The sequence below is a fragment of the Bos grunniens genome, chromosome 5, assembly GCF_055505025.1.
Source record: "Bos grunniens cultivar Pamir isolate PY7600 chromosome 5, Bosgru_T2T1.0, whole genome shotgun sequence".
Taxonomy (NCBI): domain Eukaryota; kingdom Metazoa; phylum Chordata; class Mammalia; order Artiodactyla; family Bovidae; genus Bos; species Bos grunniens.
Genome location: NC_141169.1, coordinates 65,739,343 through 65,756,959, shown reverse-complemented (window position 1 = coordinate 65,756,959; position 17,617 = coordinate 65,739,343). Strand labels below are relative to the sequence as shown.

Here is a 17,617-nt window from a genome sequence, read left to right as displayed (position 1 = left end):
CTAGGTACACTCTAGGTACACTCTAGAGCCCGTGCTCTGCAACAAAGTACTCCTAGCTTGCCACAACTAGAGAAAGCCTGCCTGCAGCAATGAAGACCCAGCACAGACTTTTTTTTTTTTTAATAACTTGGAATGTAGTTGGTACTCAATACGTGTCGAATGAATGAAGAAATATTGAAAAAGTGAGTCCAGTAACCATTCGGTTGCTGGATTATGAGAACAGCATCCAGGATCACTGTTGCTGTTGTTCAGTCACCCAGTCACCTCCAATTCTTTGCGACTCCATGGAATGCAGCACGCCAGGCCTACCTGTCCCTCAACATCTCCCAAAGCTTGCCCAAGTTTGTGTCCATTGCATCAGTGATGCCATCCAGCCATTTCAACCTCTGATGCCCTCTTTTACTATTTTACTATTACTGCATCATAAATTCAGTAATTTGGCATTATTAGTGGCAATCACATACAAATGCCAAGAAATGTCAGCTAACCTTGCTGCTCAGAATTTACTCAGTTGGCCACCATGATCTAAGCACCCTCATGTACAGAATGGGGAGTAATTAACAGTCTGTGCTCTTGGGGTACTCAGTCTCCAGGAGGAGAAAGACTTGTAAAAAGATCCATTACAAGCTATAACAGAAGTGTTCAGAGCTATAACAGAAGTGCATACACAGGGCACTGGGGCATAGCACTGGGAACTGCTAACTGTCTCCAGCAGTTTCAAAAGCTACTTCATAGAGAAGTGGACCTTCAAGCTATAAATTGAAGTGTGCAAAAAGTTGAGCATAGAGAGACGGGTTTCTCACAAACACCATCTCATTTATTTTGTACAGTTTGGTTAAAGAAATTGTTCATTTTGAAATACAACTTAGAAAGTTCCATGGGTGCAACTGTTTATGTAACAACTCTTTGTCTTGTCCAGTCCTTTTCAATAAAAGAGACATGATAAATCACCTTTTTTCTTTGAGGAACAGATCATAGATTTAAGATGATCCAAACACTATTACAAAGTGATGGATGAAGACAGACCACCTGGAAAAGCCCCAGGATTTCCAGGAGAAAACAGCATAAAATACAAGGACAGTGAAGTTAAGATGTATGTGTGCCTTATATTAAAGGAGGTTTTTTGTCATCTCCTCCAACTGGGTAGGAATGATGTAATTAAGACAGAGAGTAAGTGTACCCATTTTTCAGATAAATAAAAACACATCCCAGCAATACCTGAAAAATACCACCCTAGAGAAGGAGACTTCTTTAGAACAACAGACCTACACCTTTAATGGATGGGATCCAATACAATTATGTTCAGAAACCTAAAGTAATTTCAGGAACAAATGAGAAAGTAACTCCTGCCTTGAACTAATGTATATAGAAGCCTGGATATTGATTTCCTGGACTATGGATCACCCTGACACCCTACAAAAGTGTATTTATTGTCCTGCAGTGTGCTGTATCTACAAGAAGGGCTTGCAAACCCTAATTAAAATTTAAATGAAAGAAATAATCAGATAAAAGTGACCTACAGGCTAAGGGATTAAAATAAATTATGTGGTAATGGTATTTGAAAGTAAGAAACAGAAGCTCAGGTTTTCTAAAAATAAAAAATAAAAATCTGCAACTATATGGAATGACAAACATCTTTCAGGGACTATGCTGTAAAAAAGAAAAATTAAAACTAAAATAAATCCTTACCATAATCCATTTATTTTCTTCAATAGACAACCAATTCTACTTAACTGAATTCCATCAGCTGTAGAATATGATAAGGTTGTCTAAAGCAAGTAAAATAATTATTTTGTGGACTTTTCAAAACAGGAGTCCCATGATGCTCTGGAGTTTTAAACAAGGTACATTTAAAATGAGATTTGCTACATAAAATATTACAGGAAAATATCAAGAGTGCAGACCATGCCCCTCAACTTGGAATCCTCTCAGCTGCCTGCTGGAAGTCCTTTGCACATAGCTATGTCTGCCTTGGGTTCTAGTAAATGCTCTGTCCCATCACTGCTTCAGGCTTCTAACTCCCTTTATAAAGTTCTCAAATTATCCTAATTTGAGTGTGCTGTTTTCTACTGAGACCTGTAAGTGAGATTCTGTACTGAATTGCTCATGGGTTTGAGAAACGCGGGCAGAACCTCCTCGCCAGGAAGAAATGAAAGACCAGTGATGACCCAGGGCAAGTGGTGACATCGCTCACTTAAGTTGTTCCCAATGGTGGCCAAGATGAAGGGGAGGTGGAAGGGATGGTGCTGGCAGGTCAAGTGACTTAATTGCTGAGGTGATGGTAGTGATTATAAAGATTACCAAGTCTCTTGGGTTCTTCTCAGAGCCCTGGAAGGTATACAAAATGAATATGAGAAATAAATATGCAAGTTTATAAATATACAAGAGCATACATGGATAAGCCAGAAAATCCCCACAGCAACTTATCTCTTACAATCTCAGCAATTCTTCATCTTCTAGAGTCATAGGACAAATATGGCTGAGGACCGAGCCCAGAGCCTGACAGTAATGGCTGCAGAACTACATTTGTTGTTGTTGTTCAATCGCTAAGTCGTGTCTGAGTCTGTGTGACCCCATGGACTGCAGCAGGCCAGGCTTCCTTGTCTTCCATTCTCTCCCAGAGCTCGCTCAAACTCATGTCCATTGAGTGGATGATGCCATCCAACCATCTCATCCTCTGTCTCCCCCTTCTCCTCCTGCCCTTAATCTTCTGCAGCATCAGGGTCTTTTTTCAATGAGTTGGCTATTTGCACCAGGTAGCCAAAATATTGGAGCTTCAGCTTCAATATTCATGCCTTCCAATGAATATTCAGGGTTGATTTCCTTTAGAATTGCCTTAGAGAGATGGGAGTGCTGATGTGGATCTATCAATATTATGTGCAGCTGCCACTCCCTAACCCTAAATTCTACACTTCACCAAGATCAGCAGGGAAGCATCCTTGAAAAGTTTGTGGCAGCTATCCTCCGCAAGCTGGAGATGGTGGCGGCCTGGTGGGGTTGGAGGGAGGGGGATGCTGAAACAGAATCAGTTTCTTTAATTTCAGTGGAAATAAAGAGATCCAAGAGCGGTAAAAGCCAGCAGCTGGCACATAACTTCAGTGGCAAGATGGATGCAACAGGCCACAAGGATGAGTGATAATCAGAGCCTTGATCCACAAGGATCTATAGTGGTGACTAAGGCCTACAGGATTCCAAAAAATAAAACAGAAAAAGATGGGCAATCTATGAAGATGCTACTCAAAACACACAAGTGGAAAAATTCTAGGTCTGATGGAGTGAAACCTAACAGTGGGGATTCTCAGCCTCTTACTAAAGTTCCTTTTGAGGAGGACATTGCAGTATTGCCTTAGGCATTCCTCAAGCCTTTCAGGAAGAATTTGTGGCTGTTTCCAGGATGACTATGCACTGGAGGAAGGGAACCACTCAGATCTCCCATGACTTAGATTGAGTTTAAACTGCTCTTTGGAGAGTGCTCAAGTACTACTGTGGTGGCTTGAGTCCATCCCATGGTGGGTTCACTGGTATCAGAGACCCAGCCTGAGGCTAGCTCCCGTTCCCAGAATTCAAGGCAGAAATAGATACAAGTATCAACTGGCAAAACCCCACTCTGTTTCCCTGATTCATTGAGTGAGGGAACTTCTAGAACTACCCTACCAGATGGAATAAACTAAAATCATTGCCACACCTTGAAGGAATGGCAGAAATTAGTGCTATTACCCAAGACTTGAAGAAAAGTAGTGATTCCTATCTTATCTTCATTTAACTCAGAAAAAATTGCCAGATGGTTTGTGGAGACTATTAGGAGACAATCACAAACTGAACCAAGTGGGCATTGCACCTCATATCTGTGGCTGCAGAAGTGGTATTTTTCGTGTAGAAATCAACATAGACTGGCAGCTGGTACACAGTGACTGACTAGGCAAATGCTATTCCCCCGTCCTAACCATAAAGTAAATGGGAGTCCTCTTGCTTCCAGTGTGGGGATAGAACAGTATACCTTTACTACCAGCATCGGATCTCTCTGAAAGATTCTTGTCTGGGGCACTGGGGCACTCCGGCCAGCACCACTATTTGTGGGCCTGCCCACATGCTGTGGGATCTCATTTAATGTTGCCTCTGTCCAGGCAAGGGAAATACAGCACTGCACGCTCGTCCAGGGATTCTCCGGTCTCACCAAGTTTCCCATGTCAACAGTCAACAGCATTTTTTATAATTTACCTCCTCCTCAACCAGAATGCCTAGGTCCAAAAACAAGAGGAGAGTGTTCCAATCTTCACTGTAACCTGGATACCTAGTAACCCACTTGCAGAATCTTTGCTTCTCACTCCCATGACCTTGACCACCTGACCATGGAAGTCCCAGTGCCTAAGGGAGAAATGCTTCCATCAGGAAACACAGCGAGAATTTCATAGATTTGGAAGCTGAGTTTACCCCTGGGTAGCTTGGGTTGGTCAAATGATTGACCAACAGACAGAGGAGGACTCACTGATTAATTCTATTTCCCAGGGTGAAACCGAGCTGCTAAAACAGCATGGACGACTGGGCTTGGAACCTGGCAACACTGAAACGACCTAGTGAAGAAGGGGCTGCCAGGACTGAGACTCAGAAGGAATAAAAGGTTTGTTTCACTGCTTCCAGCCCCTTGGCTGAGAAGCTGTAGACAGTAAGGGAGCACAGAGTGGGGATGGAGAAAACAGCCTGCGCTTCAGAGTCCAGAACTGCAACCGCCTATGCTTTCATTGTTCTTTTATCCCTTGCTCCTAGGTTGAGAAGGAAATGGCAATCCACTCCAGTACTATTGCCTAGAAAATCCCATGGACAGAGGAGCCTGATAGGCTACAGTCCATGGGGTCGCAGAGTCAGACACAACTGAGTGACTTCACTTCACTTCTTCACTAGGTTGAGAAGGGAGTATCACTGAAGTGACCTTATCCAACAATGAGCCCTAGCTGTTGGCACTTCCTCCGTCCCGTGTGAAGGGAACAAGAACTTTTTACTTAGACAAAAGATAAGCGCATTTACTGAGGGGTAAAAACGGTGCAGCTGTGCTGGGGCTCTCCCCCTGCCACTGCAGACTGTCTCTTCATCCTGCCACATGTGCTGGCTGGAAAAGATCATATTCGTGAGCTCCTCTGCCCTGTGGCTTCTGGGGGTCTGCCCATGGCAGGCACCAATGGAATGCAGGAGGGTTAAAGGAGAGAGATGGTAGGGTATTAATACTCCAGCTGCTTCCCCGTAGGAGCAGCAGCAGCCGGCTGTGTGCTCCCAGCCAACTCTGCCAGTGGCTCCCTCCTCCCCTGACCCCTCCAGGATGACAGGAGGTAAACACAGCTGCGTTCTAGCCCCAGAGTGCCACACTGCCCCCCTGGTTTCCTTACACCCTGCCCACACCTTTGCAAATGGTCCCTTTATTACATTCTTCAAATTATTCTAATTTGAGTGTTCCATCTGTTTCCTGCTGAGACCCAGATTTATATAGCATCAATAGGGTAAAACAAAATACAGCTTTTGTGAGGCATTATTTTTTTTGGCCACCTACACACAAAAAAATATAAGTTTAAGTAAAGTCCTTAAGGCAAAAGTAGAGCTTATTATGAAAGGAATCTGTGTGAGAGGATGTATGAGGGTGAGGGGTTGAAGAGGGGATTCCCACTGAGATGTTGAGCCTAGAGTGAGAGCAAGCTGCAGTGACAATCAATTTATGAGTGAGAACTTCATATCTATGTACCTCATCTATCAACTGGGAACCCCTTTAAGGACAGGAGTTTGGATAGAAATAGGAAATAACTGCTTGTGGCACACGGGTGTCGCTTGACTAATACGTATTCTTCCTTCTGCTAACAGCATCCTAATTGTTCCTGGAGGCCTGTCCTCCCCCTACTCTGCTTTTATAGGAATTAAGTGAAATGGACCCAACCCATCCCCAGATCCACAAGGCGGCAAGAGACCAAGGTCTGTCTGGCTAGTTGGAATATCACATCCCCTTGACCACAGAAATTGATTCAAGAGTAAGCATATGACAGTATTAGAGTCACATTGTGGGGCTTTTACTGCAGTGACCTTGGAAGGTTGGAGCCACCTTAAAACCATGAGTGGACAGTCTGCCTAAGAAGGAAGTCACCCCAGAGACTGGTATGATGGAGAATAACTCTGATGACCTTTTTTTTTTTGAGTCCCTAGGATCAAACCACACCTGAAACTAACACTTTTGGCCTTTCCCTTTGCTCAAGGCAAGCACTTTGAGTTGAGTGCTCTATAATTGAAAGAGTTCTTACTATCGGTGACATACCAAGGTGTCCCCAGTCTACCGTGGGTGCACTCTTGAAGGGAGATTATAAACAACTTAAAAACAATAGTAGGAAAAAAAAAAACAATAGTAGAACCTACTATGAGGCAGTCTTCCTTTTATTATTTCCATTCACTGGCAATTTTAAACCTTATCAAAGTATTCCTCCCTCAAGAACTTTTTATGAGTCAAAGTTCTAAACTATTGTTACAGTTACTGTTAAGTTTTGATAATATACATGTGAGCTTTGAGACAGCCTGTTTTAATTCAATATCCATAATGAACTTTGTATTCTAATTGAAAATTCAGAGAGCTCTCATTTATATAGCTGGCCTCCAAACTTAAGTGGACTCAACTACCTAATTACTAGAGTAAGCTTGTTATGGGAGCGCAGAAGAGGTGAATCCAGCTCAGCTGACGCTGTTGAGAGAGGCTTCCCAGAGGTACTAACACTTGAGCTGAGTATTGAAAGTCAAGGCTTCATCTCATGTTGGATTAGTCTAACAGATTCCTAAGCCATCATCTTTTTTCCTGTTCTAGCCACTCTACTGTCTGTGCTCATTACATCACCTAGATCCTTTTAAGATACATCTCTGCTGGACTTCCCTTGTGGAGCAGTGGATAGGTATCTGCCCGCCAATGCAGGGGACACAGGTTTGATTCCTGGTCCAGGAAGATGCCTTGATGCTTTCAATCTGTGGTTCTGGAGAAGACTCTTGAGAGTCCCTTGGACTGCAAGGAGATCAAACCAGTCAATTCTAAAGGAAATCAGCCCTGAATATTCACTGGAAGGACTAATGCTGAAGCTCCAATACTTTGGCCACCTGATTCGAAGAGCTGACTCATTAGAAAAGACCCCGATGCTGGGAAAGATTGAGGGCAGGAGAAGAGGGCGACAGAGGAGGAGATGGTTGGACAGCATCACCAACTCAGTGAACATGAACTTGAGCAAATCCTGCGTGCTGCAGTCCATGGGGTCACAAAGAGTCAGACACGACTTAGTAACTGGACAACAACTACCACAAAGATTCCACATGCCACAGAGCAACAAAGTCCACGGGCCACAGCTACTGAGCCTGCGCAGTGCAACTTCCTGAAGCCAGCACACCCAGAGCCTGTGCTCTGCCACAAGAGAAGCCACAGCAATGAGAAGCCCACACAACACCGCTAGAGAGGAGCCCCTGCTTGCCACTAGAGAAAGCCCGTGCAGAGCAACGAAGACCGAGCACAGCCAAAAATAAGTAAATAATATTTTTAAATTATTCTTTTAAAAAGATGCACCTCTGCTCAAAAATTCACAATAGCTGCTCATTCCATTCAGAGTAAAGACCCAATTACACCAACGAAAAAGTCCTGCATGATCCAGATACCTCCCCTGCTCCCCCTGACCCCGCCCTCTAATTCCAACTTCCTTCTTCTTCAAGCCCTCCAAGCAAGCTCCTACCTCAGAGCCTTCGTATTCGCTGTTCTTTCTACTAGCCTCTCTCCACCCCAGGCGCTCATGGCTTTCTTCCTCACTTCCTTAAGGCATCTGCTAAGCACCTTAGAAGCTAGGCTTTCCCTTCCCTGCAACAATTAGCAACACTGTCCCACCCTACTCCCATAGTCATGATGCTCCTTACCCTCCCTCCTTTTCACAGCCTCCTGACATATTATATATTTGCTTGTGTGTTCACATCTGTCTCTTCCAATAGAACTGAAATTTCAGGGGAGCGGTACTCATAAGGCTTAGCGTTTCATAGAGGAGGCTCTTAACATACATATGAGAATGAATGAATTAACCCAGAGGAGAGCCTTTGGGGCTTTGAAGAAACTATTTAGACAAGCAATAGAGATGTGGGAAAGTGTGCTTCCCTTAGGGAATTTAAATTTAGGAGACAGTACAGACAGACAGGCAAGCAGTGACCTGATCACATCAGCTTTGTGTACATATGTTCTCTCAGATGCCTGAAATGCTTTCCAAGAAGAGACAAAATGGGGCTGGCAGGGGGCTGGGGATTGAGGCAGAGCTATCCCTGGATCATGGCGAGCACACAAAATGGCCAAATCATGATCCCTTAACACTCCCAGAATAACATGGATTCCATACTTTTCAACCAAATAAAATTCTATGCAATCCCTGGTGAAGTATACTGTGAATCAATAACTACGCACTAGCCAAGATTAAGCATCCAAATTTTCTAATGCTAATGCCCAGCAGAAAGATGGTCAAGATGCAAACTCAGCATCCAGCTCCAAATCATCCTATACACAAATGCATCATCCCTCCAGCCAAAGATGTGCTAACGGTACTTCTTTAATGCTTTTTAAAGGCCCTGGTGGCAGGAGAAATACAACTTGAGAATTCACATTAAGCTTCTTTGTGCCAGGAAAATTAGCCAAAGAGCTGCCACAGCAGACAGAAATGCATGCTGTACAACAACAAATATTGACATTTAACACCATATAATTATTGAGCATTTAATATGTGCCAGGCAATTTTTTGGTCTTTTTCATTAATCTAACATCATCTTTGTTGCTGTTGACTGAACAAAGTGTCCAACTGTTTGCAACCCCATGGACTGCAGCACACCAAGCTTCCCTGTCCTTCACTATATCCTGGAGTTTGCTCGAACTCATGTCCATTGAGTCAATGATGCTGTTTAACCATCTCATCCTCTGTCGTCCCCTTCTCCTCTTGCCCTCAATCTTTCCCAGCATCAGTGTTTTTTTCCAATGAGTCCACTCTTCCCATCAGGTAGCCAAAGTACTGGAGCTTCAGCTTCAGCATCAGTCCTTCCAGTAAATATTCAGAGGTGATTTCCTTTAGGACTGATTGGTTTGATCTCCTTGCTGTCTGTGGGACTCTCAAGAGTCTTCTCCAGCACCACAGTTTGAAAGCATCAATTCTTTGGTGCTCAGCCTTCTTTATAGTCCAATTCTCACATCTATATCATCATCTATTGCTCACCAAATGTCACACATTATGCTAGGCACCCAGGATTAAAACAGAATGAGACATCACTCCTGCCCTCAGAGGGTTTGCAGAACCATGGCAGATCTATAAACACAAAACTATTGTGTGATAGGAAATGCACTACCTATACGGATGCAGAAGTACCTTCTCTTAGAGTGAATGCTTTAAAAATACTTTAAGTTCAAATTATCTTTGATCCACACATAAGAGGTATTATGATATTTGTATCTGTTACACATTACTTTATAGTTTCAGATGCTAGACATATTTTGATGTATTAGTCAGGATGGACTTGGTTATGATGCAGAAACAACCCCCTAAAATCTTAGTGACTTAAGACAGCAAATATATCTTGCTCATGTTCCATATTCTATTGTGAGTCAACTGAGGGCCTCTGTTTACACTGCGACTCAGAGACTTGAGTTGATAAGAGTAGCAAATGTCAAAAATTAGAAGATATCAAAGCACACACTGGCTCTTAAAGGTTCTACTCAGAAGTGACACCCATCCTTGCCACTTACATTTTACAGGCTACAACAAATCACATGGCCACACCTGAGTTCAGTTAAGTAAGAAAGAGCAACTGGGAATTTCCCTGGTGGCCTGATAGCTAAGACTTCATGCTCCCAAAGCAGGGGGCCCAGGTTCAATCTCTGATCCCGGAACTGGATCCCACAGGCCACAACTAAAAGACTCCCCATGCTGCAACTAAGTCCCAATGCAGTCAAATAAAACAATTAAAAATAAATAAATAGCAACTGCACTATACACCAAAAGAGGGAGGGAATCAAAATATTTGTGAATGGTCCTGCAGACTACCTTTGAGGTGCAACAGAAATGAAAGTTTGAAAGTGCTATTCCTTAATATGTTTATTGTATTACTTTCTGCTTTAAAACTCGACTGTCCTGGAGAATTCTTCTTCTCTGAAAGAAGAAAATCCAGATGCACAATGTCCCTTTTTAGAAAACTACAGTATGATACACTTTCCTATTCCTACTTGGAATGATGAGAATCTTGCTTCTAATATACTGGGTTGGCCAAAATGTTCATTTGGTTTTTTCCATAAGATGTTATGGAAACACCCAAACTCTTTGGCCAACCCAGTATGTTTGAGACATTGCTACTGGGAGTAATAAGAAAATGAGGCAGCTGGGGGATGGAAACAGAAAAGTGAGGAAAGCAGGGCAGACAGCAGAGAAGTGGTGGTTCCTGCAATGAAATTATTGGCAGGAAACAGGAAGCTGAAGGAAAATGGACTCCAAATCCTGAAACTCTATCTGTAAGAAGAGAAAAGCCTAAGTCACACAGGCATTGACTATTTGAATAGGAAACCAGGCAAAGAAAATAAAGACAAAAATATTCCAAGGTACATATTATCTGTAAGCAAACAGAAGAAATTAGGAGAGATCTTCAAAGTGTGAAGGAGCATGAAGTTTCTAAGAAGCAAACGATAATAAGCAGCAATCAATTATACAATCCGTGCCCATATTAATATAGAAAATGTCAATTTTTTGTTTAGTATAGGTCTATAGCTTTATTTTAGCAAATAGAAAATATTATTTATATGAACTTTCATCAGTTTAGTTAAAAATTGCTCTTCTCAACCCACGAAGATTTTGATCTTCAAATTCTCCTGACACCAATGACAGAATTTATGCTTTCATATATATATCCTTCCCAGGGAATTATGAGATGGTTGCATGTCTCTTTTGTGTTTTTCTGCTTCTAATAGTTTGGTTTCAATGTTATCTTTGCTTCATTTAGTCTAATCACACTAACCGATTTAGTAAGAAAATTCTTTCATAAGAAAAGAAGTGACGTAGGTGACTTTGTAGATTTCGTTTATGAAGACTGCAGTTTAATACAAACTCAGAGAGCTTCACAGACAATCTAATTTCTTTCTTCCACCCCACATCCTACCACCACCCAAACATAGCTGATATAAGGCACTCAACCTCCTGTTTCACGCCAATGGGCCAATGATACCCACATTTTGACAGGTGAACCCCAAAAGTCTCAATGCAGCCCATCTGTCTGTGTATCAAGGAGAGGCAGGATGGCCTAGAGTTTATGAGTAAGGGCCTTTGGAGTCAAGGTTCCAGGACCTACTTTAGAGTTAGTGACTTTGGGCAAGTAATTATAATAAATCTTCTGATGCCCTTATTTCCCCATGTGAAGGGTGTAGTGTTGATTAAATAAGGTCATTAATATGGAGCATTTAGCACCATATGTATAAAACAGTGAGGGCCCCATCAATGTCAGTCACTATTACTATCCCCTAGTATTGCCATTCTGTAATGCTGAGCTCCATGACCCATAACAACTTCTCGTTCTGCCTCACCTGTTGTACACTTTCGAGGTTATCCATTTAAGGAGGCTTTCTGACCCTCATAAATTCATTTTTACATCCATGGTAAGCAGTAAATAGGGGCTATTAAAAATGTGACAATGTGCACGGCTCCTGGCAGCGACCTCCAGAAGTATCTCGCTGTCCTCTCAGACATTTTGAGGACACTTAAGCCTCCATATGTCAGTGAAAGCTTCTCCACCTTCATGTGACACCACACCACACTGCTTCTATGGAAACAAAAGCACCACCACCTTAAATCTTGATGAGCCAACAAACCACAGAAGAGAGGATAGGTCCACCTGAAAATCATATTTTTCTTATCTCTCCCTCGGCCTTACCCCTACATCCAATCAATCAGAAAGCCCTGCCAAGTTTCCCTCTTAAATATTTAAGATCCTCTGCTGTCCTAGAAGATACAGCCCATACTGCTTACCATGGCAAACACGATCCAGGCATCCTGCCCTCCCTTTAGAGCCTGCCACTCTCTGCCTTAAATGTGACTCTCCCACAGTATGAAATTGCTTCGGTTCCCACATGCGTCTTGCTGTTTTCATCCCATGCCTTTGCTCATGCAGGAACACACTTCCCTTGGCCTCGGTACCCCTAGCAAACTTCTTCCTATCCATCCTGCAGAATACAATACAGGCATCTTCCACAAACACTCCCCGAACCATTTGCCAAACTAAAACTGCTGCTCGTCTTCCATGTTCTCAGAATACGTTCCACCCATCGCTATCAATGTTCTTTACAACTACTGATTTGCCTTTTCCCCTCAACTAGCTATGGGAGTTGGCCCTATACTTCACTCAGCTTCTCATCTCACAGTGCTTAGTACAGAGCCATAAACAGACGCTCAACAAATATTCCCTGAAAGAGGGAGCATATTTACCCTCATACATACTCCTACTTATCAGTATAAACATGGAAAAGTTCCTTAACTTCTATAGCAATCATTTTCCTCATTTATAAAATAAAGAGCTGGCTGGCTAAATCCCTTGCCAACCATAAGGTACCATGATTCTACAATGCATGCTTTTCCAAAAACACCATTTGCCATTAAAAGCAGAAATGAAATTTTGGGCTGATGATGTCCAAAACCATTTAGCAAAGTACTCAAGAACTACAACCTAACAGTCTTCCTTCAGTTTCATTTCCCTCCTGCTCCTTTCCCTCACCCATTGTTCCAGCCACAGGATCAATTTCAATGTTCTCCAAATGCACTAAGGACTTTTTCATGCTTCTGGCTCTTGGTCTATTAAGATCTCGCAGCGTGGAATACTGTCCAGCCTCTCCTTGCCCGGGGAAATCCAACTCCTTCCTCTATCCATGACTGCAATGCAAGCTCTTCCATGAAATCACTTCCTTGATTAGATTTTGACTACAATGCTTGTTCCTTTTGCTCTAATATTATAGAAGCTGTTAGCACGTCTATATCCTTGGCTTCACTGTAAGTTCCTTGAAGTAGGTCCTGTTTATCACTATGGCATTCAAAATGCACAGAGCTTCCTATACAGAAGGTGTTAAATAAATGCTTTTTGTTGGTATGTGAATGTATTCCTTACATCACTATAAAATGAGAAAGTTCACTCAAAGGACAAAAGAATTGGCAGTGGCTGAACCACAGCTTTTAATTTAACATTCTCTATCCTCAGACTCTAGCTACAGAAAATAATGTAGGACTTCCCTGGTAGCACAGTGGATAAGATTCTGCCTGCCAATGTAGGGGACAAGGGTTTGATCCCTGGTCCAGGATGATTCCACATGCTGTGGAGCAAATAAATCCTCACACTCTACCCTGCGCTCCACAACTACTGAAGCCTGTGTGCCTAGAGCCTGTGCTCCACAACAAAAGAAACCACTGTGATGAAAAGCCCCTGCATCACAACCAAGAGTAGCCCCCACCCGCCACAACTAGAGAAAGCCTGAGCGCAGCAACAAAGACCCAGCACAATCCAAAATAAATAATTAAAAAAAAAAAAAAAAAGCTGAAATATTCTGGGAAAAAGTTGTTTGAAACAGTGAAAAACAAGAAACTCAGCATGACAGAGCACATCAATTGAACAGACGACCACTGCTGTTGTTGTTTAGTCACTAAGTCATATCCGACTCTTTTGTGATCCCATGGGCTATAGCCTGCCAGGCTCCTCTGTTCATGGGATTTTCCAGGCAAGAATATTGGAATGGGTTTCCATTTCCTTTTCCAAGGGATCTTCCTGACCCAGGGATCAAACGCTTATCTGCACTGCAAGCAGATTCTTTGCCTCTGAGCCACCAGGGAAGCCCGAGTATATATGTGTATAACTGAGTCATTCTGCTGTATGACAGAGACAACATAGAATGTATGACAACATTCTAAATCAACTATACTTCAGGGAAAAAATAATTTTTAAGGGAGATTACTTAGAAATACAGGGGAAAAGGTAAATCAGGAGAGAATTAGAAAACAAAACTAAATATTTAGCATGGTTGGAACTACAGAACCCTATGAATAAAGATTTGAAGGATATCAAGGGACTAGAGACAGACCCTCCTGCTCTAATTATGAGATTATGGGGAAATTTTTCTAGTTCTTTTAAGCCTCCTCCAATGTTAGCAGTTAGCATAACACTGTTTTAGTAAATAATACTAACAAAGATAATAAAAGCTTAAGGACAGAAAACAGAAGTTAATGAAGATAGACAAAAATAAAAAGGATTCTCTGAAGCAAGCTGACATTATTATAATAACAGAAATGACAATACAGATTTAACAAATATAGTGACCAGGACCAAACTTGAAAATAAGAAATGGAATACCCCAGCTACAGAAACAAAGGAGAAACTTAATCCCTGATCAGGAAGCAGGAACTGATATACTTATTGTCCAAACAGGTTTCAGATGACGATATAAAAACCTAGAAGACTGAAGCATAAAGCATATGAGGAGATAAAAAGAATGGACTTAGGACCACATGAGGTGAAAGCTGGTATTACATCTCCATCAGCAAAACCCGGGAACTCAGAAGGTTACCCAGTCCATGAAATGGGTACCAAATCATCTCCGCTCACTCAACCAAGAAAGGGGCAAGGAATCTTGATGGTAGCAAAATGTCATGAGAAAGGAAAAAGGAAAAGTTACCTGTGAGAAATCCAAGTCCTAGGCTTAACTATGAGTGGGTACAGAATCTAACTCACATTTGCATGGAGTAAGGATCCCATTACTTTGCCAACAAAGGTCCGTCTAGTCAAGGCTATGGTTTTTCCAGTAGTCACGTATGGATGTGAGTTGGACTATAAAGAAAGCTGAGTGACCAAGAATTGATGCTTTTAAACTGTGGTGTTGGAGAAGACTCTTGAGAGTCCCTTGGACTGCAAGGAGATCCAACCAGTCCACCCTAAAGGAGATCAGTCCTGAGTGTTCATTGGAAGGACTGATGTTGAAGCTGAAACTCCAATACTTTGGCCACCTGATGTGAAGAGCTGACTCATTGGAAAAGACCCTGATTCTGGGAAAGACTGAGGTCAGGAGGAGAAGGGGACAACAGAGGGTGAGATGGTTGGATGGCATCACTGACTTGATGGACATGAATTTGAGTAAACTCCATGAGCTGGTGATAGACAGGGAGGCCTGGTGTGCTACAGTCCATGGGGTTGCAAAGAGTCGGACACGACTGAGCGACTGAACTGAACTGAAAGATCTTGAGCTGAAAAATTAAAATAGAAGTCAGCTGATGATCTAGGTCAGCCATAGAGCAAACATGAATTGGTTTTGAAAGGATCCATTCAGGAGCCAGTGCACAGGGAACCCCCTCCTCACTAATGCACACATAACAATCACAAAAATAAAAACTCCTGCAGAAGATAAGCTCACAAAGGCAAGCTACAAATCATACAAGAAAATGGAACATGTGGAAGATCAAGTAGATAAAAATAAACAAAATGATCTGTACACTCTATGAACTAAAGCAGAAATGAAAAATATGAAAGATCCATAAACATGCATGAAAGATGAAATATTCAACCTAGTGTATACTTTGCTCTTGTTATTCAGTCACTAATTTGTGTCTGACTCTTTGCAATGCCATGGACTGTAGCATGCCAAGCTTCCTGTCCTTCACCATCTCCCAGAGTTCAAGATTGCCAGGAGAAATATCAATAACCTCAGATATGCAGATGACACCACCCTTATGGCAGAAAGTGAAGAGGAACTAAAAAGCCTCTTGATGAAAGTGAAAGTGGAGAGTGAAAAAGTTGGCTTAAAGTTCAACATTCAGAAAACGAAGACCATGGTATCCGGTCCCATCACTTCATCGGAAATAGATGGGGAAACAGTGGAAACAGTGTCAGACTATTTTTTGGGGCTCTAAAATCACTGTGACTGCAGCCATGAAATTAAAAGACGCTTACTCCTTGGAAGGAAAGTTATGTCCAACCTAGATAGCATATTCAAAAGCAGAGACATTACTTTGCCAACAAAGGTCCATCTAGTCAAGGCTATGGTTTTTCCTGTGGTCATGTATGGATGTGAGAGTTGGACCGTGAAGAAGGCTGAGCGCCGAAGAATTGATGCTTTTGAACTGTGGTGTTGGAGAAGACTCTTGAGAGTCCCTTGGACTGCAAGGAGATCCAACTAGTCCATTCTGAAGGAGATCAGCCCTGGGATTTCTTTGGAAGGAATGATGCTGAAGCTGAAGCTCCAGTTCTCTGGCCACCTCATGGGAAGAGTTGACTCATTGGAAAAGACTCTGATGCTGGGAGAGATTGGGGGCAAGAGGAGAAGGGGACAACAGAGGATGAGATGGCTGGATGGCATCACTGACTCGATGGACGTGAGTCTGAGTGACTTGGGGAGTTGGTGATGGACAAGGAGGCCTGGCGTGCTGCGATTCATGGGGTCACAAAGAGTCGGACACGACTGAACGACTGATCTGATTTGATCTTATATTTAAGTTCTATCAATAAAATGAAAATACAGAATTGGGGAGAGAAAATAACAACTCAAAAACATTCACAACTGAAGGAAGACATGGGTCTCTAATACTTCTAAACCTAACTACAGCTATCACAACTGAATACTGCACCCTTTGAAAGGAAAGAGGAAAATAGCTAAAGTGAATAGAGAACAAGGAAATTACCAACAAGGAAACCATAATTAGATTGACAGATTTCTCATCAGCTACAAAATATGCAGAAAGCAATGAAAAAGTATCTTCCAAGAACTTATAAAAAGTGTTTTCTAAGAACTGATGGAAAATAATTCACTTTAAAATTCTATACTCAGCAACACTATTATTCATGAATGAAGCAAAACAAAGACATTTTCAAGAAAATAAGATTTTATCATGCACAGAGCCATAAAGATGGCCCTAGTTAAGAACCAAGCAGAATCCAGAAGGAATAAGTGAAATGCAAAGAGCAATAATATGCAAATAAACTGATTATTGTGTTGGTAAATCTACATAAAATATTGACAACAACAACAACAAAAAGTAATGGTTAATCTGGGGAATGACTACAAAGCAGATGTAGTTAAATACTAAAACATAATTGCCAGGAGAAATATCAATCACCTCAGATATGCAGATGACAGCACTCTTCTGGCAGAAAGTGAAGAGGAACTAAAAAGCCTCTTGATGAAAGTGAAAGTGGAGAGTGAAAAAGTTGGCTTAAAGCTCAACATTCAGAAAACGAAGATCATGGCATCCAGTCCCACCACTTCATGGGAAATAGATGGGGAAACAGTGGAAACAGGGTCAGACTTTATTTTGGGTGGCTCCAAAATCACTGCACATGGTGACTGCAGCCATGAAATTAAAAGACGCTTACTCCTTGGAAGGAAAGTTATGTCCAACCTAGATAGCATATTCAAAAGCAGAGACATTACTTTGCCAACAAAGGTCCATCTAGACAAGGCTATGGTTTTTCCTGTGGTTATGTATGGATGTGAGAGTTGGACTGTGAAGAAGGCTGAGCGCCGAAGAATTGATGCTTTTGAACCGTGGTGTTGGAGAAGACTCTTGAGAGTCCCTTGGACCACAAGGAGATC

The 17,617-nt window shown here is 42.1% G+C and overlaps 1 protein-coding gene across 49 annotated transcripts in view; it reads right to left on the bottom strand.

Annotated features, from left to right (window-relative positions):
- ANO4 (anoctamin 4) overlaps nt 1-17,617 on the bottom strand; it is a 438,203-nt gene that overhangs the window by 258,719 nt on the left and 161,867 nt on the right. The window contains exon 1 of one of the 49 annotated variants that reach the window (XM_086400935.1): nt 2,302-2,329. The exons of 46 other annotated variants lie outside the window; for them this stretch is intronic. The gene's annotated coding sequence lies outside the window, so the exon portion shown is untranslated. Of the gene's footprint in view, nt 1-2,194; nt 2,330-17,617 lie in introns of those variants that run through there. 2 more of the 49 variants (XM_086400942.1, XM_086400934.1) reach the window with 2 other exon arrangements.